The sequence below is a fragment of the Empidonax traillii genome, unplaced genomic scaffold (genome assembly GCF_003031625.1).
Source record: "Empidonax traillii isolate 1590-97213 ecotype Southwest subspecies unplaced genomic scaffold, ASM303162v1 scaffold64:size1360303, whole genome shotgun sequence".
Taxonomy (NCBI): Eukaryota; Metazoa; Chordata; class Aves; order Passeriformes; family Tyrannidae; genus Empidonax; species Empidonax traillii.
Window position 1 is genome coordinate 112,132 of NW_020955257.1, and position 6,000 is coordinate 118,131.

Genomic DNA, 6,000 nt, shown 5'->3' on the forward strand with positions numbered 1-6,000 from the left:
TTTCAAACTTACTCAAATATATTACAGGGAAATGTGGATTATGAAGGAGTATTTAGTTAACAGCAAGGTTTTTTTCTTTTCTTCCTTTTTTTATTTGATTCCTCCTCTATGTGATGGGCCCCTGGATTTATTTCTCATCATTACCAGCTTTACCTTGTTTCTGCATTTCTCAAAAGCATTCGTGTTGAGCAAGGAAACTTTGAATTCAAATACCTAGTAGATAATGTCTCTCATTTCCAATTAGTGTTCTTTTGGTTCCAGTATTGCTAAATTTTGGTTGAATTATATAGACCACTTTGCACGGGGTTAAGTGTACTCTTGTACCCAAAGGTTGTTAGAGGATTTTGGGGAATCCTAAAGCACTGTTAGAATTTTCAAGGAATTGTAAAAGAGCTTAATGCACTACAGCAGCCATCAATAAGTAGTGCATAAAATTTTAACTTTTCCAATAATATCCAAAGTTCTGGTTGCTTGTGAGAATAAAAACATGAGCAGTGCAGGGCTTCCTACAGGAGCATACTGCACCCTGCAATCTTCCAACAATCAGCCTAATGCCTTCCCTTCAAAATGTTCCCTTTTGTGGCTCTGTTTTCCCTTCTCACATTTCTGCAGCTCTTGGAAATTCTTGTGTAATGTGTCCCCTGTCATAGGAGTTCCCCAGTTATTGAACACTGTGTTACTTGGCTTAGTTCTCACAGTAATCTGTATTTGCCCAATTTCAACCTTAACTGTGACTAAAAGCAGGAAAAGGCTGCCATGAAGCAGCTACAGTGTTTTAGCCAGAGAATGCTTCTCCTTGGCTTGCCTCAACATTATTTTGCCTTTCAGATTGTCTGTGCCTTCATTTACATAGGTTTCCTCTATAGGTACACCCTCTTACAGCTGCTGTATCATCTCATTTGCTTTGACTGTTGGTGACTGCTGTCAGCTCAAAATTCATACCTGCAAGGCATGTGTGTGCTGCTGGGGCTCATTAAATTTGGAGGTAGCAGCATTTAGGGATCATGAGATCTGCAAAGTAAAGGCCCAAGAGAGGCTTTTGTGGAAGAAAAGAGGTGTCAAGCTGCTTGCTGAGGTGCAGAACAGGAAAAGAGGCTTGTAGAAAGAAGATGAGAAGAGAGTCTAGGGGTGTTTTGGTTTTGGCTTATAGGGAAAGATGTCTGGGAATGGTTTATTTGTGGCTCATAAAGAAAGAGAGTGGGATAGATAGAGGCGGAGAGAGGCTGTGTCATGGTATGCTGAGCAAGGAAGAAGAGTGTCCAAATGTGAGAGAGTTCAAGTTTTGGTCAAGCATTGGGAAAATAGCCCAGACTGACCCTCACAGCTTTGCGTTCGGGACAAATATTAGGAAACAGCCTGTATTGAGATCAATGTGTCTAATTTTAGATTTAACTTAAAAACTTTGTGGTTTCAGTGCTGCAGGGAGGACTTGTAGCTAGAATCAAGGAGAACGTTTCTGTACATTCCTACTTCTTTGTGCTTTAGGGGGTTCCTAAGCAGTTCTTTCTGCATGGTGTTTATTTTGCAGGAATAGGAGATGAAGAGAAATCTACAGAAGTGGACCTCTGTGCAGTTAGCCACCGACTGCAACGCTTGATGTTTCATTTTAGCTTACAAGGGGTAGTCGCACAATCTGATTAAAACCTAGACAAGGGCATCAAGTTACCTGATAATTCCAGCTGTTTAGTGGTCTCTGGGACTCCTATTCTGCCCTCCTCCTACCAATCCCTGCAGCTGCCATTGCTGATGGTGAGGGAGCAAGCAATTGATGGTGGGGATGGGAAAAAAAAAGAAAAAAAAAACAAAAGAAAAGAAAAAAGGAAGGGGTGAAAAAAGGAAGAGGGAAAAAAAAGGAGAAAAAAAAAAGGGGGCATAAGTCCCTCCAGCTGGCTAACCTGTAACATTTGCTCTTTGTTTCCAATTAGTCTGCTGTATGTTCATTCTTACATTACCGACTGACTGTCAGATAGGAATCTGAAGCGGGTCCCCATAGGGCTTTACACAAATGCAAGAGACAAAGGCCAAGACAGAAGGGGACTCCTCAGGCTGCAGCTATCCCTAAGGAAATGTTTCTCACAGCCTGTCCCTGGAATATGAGTGTGATGTAGCATTGGCCTAATGGACCTACTAACATATGGAGACTAAGGTTAACTGCATGGAAATCTCACTCGCGACTCAGAAAAGTCTTCTGAAAATATTTTTGGTCATATTAATTTCTCTGGATCCTGAAAGAAACAGCTTAGTTTATTTTAGTATATCACTGTGGCTTAGCACACAGCTTGAAACTGAAATCTTGTAAGAGAAAAACACTTTCATTTTTGGTTGTGCTTTTTTACTCCTTGAGAGTCATAATTCAAAAACTTGGAGAATAAAGTTGCAGGTTTGTTTGTTTGTTTGTTTGTTTGTTTTTTAATCTTCTGAGCGAGAACCCATGGATAATCCATGATAATTCGTTGGGATGAAGATAGTTATGAAGACTGGTGGCATTCCAAATTAGCTGTGAAGTGCTGAGTGCATGTCTTAAGGAACACCACATGTAGCTGTTTTGTAAAGGTAGTATTGAGGGGAAAACACTTCCACTAATATCCCAGCTGCTTGTCCAGGAAGAAGTCACTTGACATCTTTCTGCCATAGTTGTTCATGTGTAAAGTGGGAGTAGTGTCTGTTTCTGCTTCCAATACTTGATATGTCTTGTGCTTGTCAGCTTATCTGTCAAGGACTATCTCTGAAAATATATCTGGATTAGCCTTTCCTCGAGGACTGAGTGGACTCAAGTAATAATAACAATGATTTCTCGAACCTGAACTGAAGTGAGAAAAGTAAAGCTACAAATGGAAGTGAGATTGTCAGTTTTGTTTGGCTCCTGTGTCTCCTATACCATCCAGTATTAGCTGTAAGTCTCTGCTTGAGAAAGGCCTGCTCCCTAAATGCAAGGGATGCTATAGGTCAGCAATAAGCATATTCATAAAGATATGACAAAGTGGTTTTTTGCATATTCGTGATGGCTCCTTTACTGACAATAAGTGTCCTACCTGCCAAATTCACCACCAAAATTAGCGCAAGTAAAAGCATACCTATACTGTATTTCTACTTGCAGAAGGGTAAATATTAAAGCTCTTAGGAGCTTGAGGTGGACATCAATTGACATTTTGGCCCCAGACAAAATTTGCAACCCAGCAAGGCAGGTAGTGCTGGCAGATCAGATGGCTGTCTTAGCCTGCTAGCTGCAGGTTTTAGGTTTAGACTGCTTGGAACATTTAAGTACCCAAAGCATTTATAATGGGTTATACTTGCAAACACATGGCCTCTGCTGCTACTGGACAGGCCCTGCTGTCATGTCTTGTTTTGAGCGCTGAGTTGGAGCTGATAGGATAATGTCAAAGATGGGAAGAGTTAGGATCTGTTTCTGAATAACTAGTTGGATCTGCTTCATTAAAATGCATCTAGCCTGACCTCCCTACATGAAATAAGAAAGAGTGGAATTATGGTGAGAGTAGCAAGTAGAGTATTGCATCAAGCAGTATTTACAAATATTGAAAATTTTCAACATGAAGACATTTTTAAAATCATTGTTCTTATGCTTGAATTTGGATGCATCACTTCCTGAGGCTTATCCTGCAACTTTGAAATCTTCTAACACTGGTTCAGTGCTACAAGATAATATGTAAATTATGCAAATAAGGCAGGGAAACAGCTATTCGCAGCTTGGTTTTAATGTGAGTGGTTCAGTGTCAGTTCAGGAAGCTCATGGCTAGCAAGTCCTATATATGGCTTGACATTCCTGTTCTAAGTATACTATCCCACTGCAGGCAAATCATTGCTAGAAAAGCATCAGCAAATTGAAGTAGTCAAGTAAAGGAAAAGAACAAAGCCAAATACAGAGCCTTTGGTGGTTATATAAGTTCAGTCTACAGAAGGATTAAAAATATCCAGTTTAGTTGTGTTAAGCAAGGGAGACCTGTAACTGGAGTGCTCTGTTGGATACTACAGTCCAATGTGTGTTTAAAAGACATAAACTTAGGTTGTACCTTCTAGGTTCTCCTTCTACCATGTATATAATTCTGTGTATCAGAATAAAAAATTAGATAAAATGCACTTGTCTAATTTATCTCACGATTTCATGCTGAACTCAGTGACTCTCTGACTTCCAGAAAAGAATTCTTGCAAGTTTTTTTGTTTGTTTGTTTGTTTTTCTTTTTTCTTTTAAAGGAAACCTCTCCAAAGCAACAAGGAGATAAAAAGTAAATACCAAATCAGTACCTTTAAATTCAGTGGAATAGAATGTCTAGTAAACATTTCTTGTGTTGCACAATCTTGGTGGGGTTCACATACGAAGATGTAAGCATCCTCACACCATAGCATTTTTTCTGGGTGATGCATTGAAGTACTAGAAAGATATACTATAACTCTGTATCAGACTTTTTCTGAGGGTTATTTTGATTTTTCATATGCATTCATTGCATTAGGTTATTGATCTGCTTTTTTGGATTCACTTTTGTTTTGTAAGGCACGCTTTTTCTTAATTAAAATAGCTTTTGCGGCATTCCTATGGAGAAGGTAAATGCTTTGCCTCTTTTTCTAAGGAAAAACGGATTCCAGAGGATGTTGCTTTCCAAAGCTCCTTTATAGTGTGACACCAAGCTCCTGAAGGAATTACAGGCTTGGAGTGAGAATTTCAGGGGATCTGGGTCCTCTACACTGTTCGGCCAAGCAAGCAGCTTTCTGTCTCCTTTGGTTCCTAAATATCTTTAGCAGCTTGGCTCCAGAAGATTGATAGACACTCTCAAATGCATTTTGGTGCCTTGCTCTAACTGAAACAAAGCAGGAGTAAATCAGAGAGCTACCATAAAGGATCTGGGCTAAAGTGACATGCTGAAAATTGCACAGGAAGTCTGTGGCAGAGCCTCGGATTGATTCCATATCTCGTCGGTCTCAGCACAGGGCATCCCACAGACCATGTGTGTTAAAGATTTATCAGCTGTTGTTCAGTGTTGCCAAAGACAGGAAGAATACTCTCCTCCTCTCTCCAGATGAGTAGGCTTGCTGAATTTTAACTGCTTTTCTTAACACGTGGAGATTTCATGGCAGACATGTGGTGGTACATTGTACTTTATATGGCAGCTCTGCAGTTGGTCCTTCAGTCCCCTGGCTTTATGAGTCCTATTTTGAGTGTGCATCCATCTCCAGGCACTTAGTTGCTACACTGAACTCTGTTAAAAAAGAGACAGTTTCTGCATTAATGGTGCAGGAAAGGTGTCAAGACAAAACAGTCTTCCAGAAATATTCATATGAAAGGCTTCAACTTAGGTTTGTTGCTGCTGGTACAGCATCTTATCTTCAGCCAGGTCTATCTTATCTTCTGTAGAAATGAGCTGTTTGAATGGATTTATGGACTTAGATCCTCATACTCCAAGGGAAGACCTGAATGTTTTTCCAGCAGTAAGTGCCTATATCGTGCAGAAAGGCAATTCTTGAGGGCATATGTTTTTGATTGAGTTAAACCTCCATAACCATACTCCTTCTATGTTCTTCTGAATTCCAGCTGATGACTCATCCTGCAGAGTTCAGTCAGGACAGTCCACTTTCCTTCTGCTTCTTATTGTCTCTGTCTGAAAGAAGTTGAGTCACCCTCTTGTAATGTTTGGGGGGTTGTTGTGTTTTGTACATTTTAGTTACCTGAAAAAAAGAAAGCCTGCCTGATTTCATTCTGACAGTTCTTTCACAACAACATGATATATTTGTGTCTTTTGCCGTAGTCCTCCTAGGAATGTTTTTAACGGCACAGCTCTCTTGTTACCAGTTCAGATTTCAGCAGGATGGACTGGATGGCACATGAAGAAGGGATAAACCTTTCCTGTAGTGGCATTTTTATAATTCTATCTGTTAGGTAAAGCCCCTAAATCTCAGCAGTCTCTTTGGAGTGTGTGCTGTGCTATTAAACACGAGCTCTTTGCTCCCCAGAGTGGACTGCAGCCTATATGGTTGGGTGGGTAATAAGAT

At 40.2% G+C, this 6,000-nt stretch overlaps 1 protein-coding gene across 7 annotated transcripts in view; it reads left to right on the forward strand.

Moving 5' to 3' along the window:
* The window catches only part of CREB5 (cAMP responsive element binding protein 5), a 259,092-nt gene that overhangs the window by 54,909 nt on the left and 198,183 nt on the right, over window positions 1-6,000 (forward strand). The gene's annotated exons all lie outside the window — the stretch shown is intronic.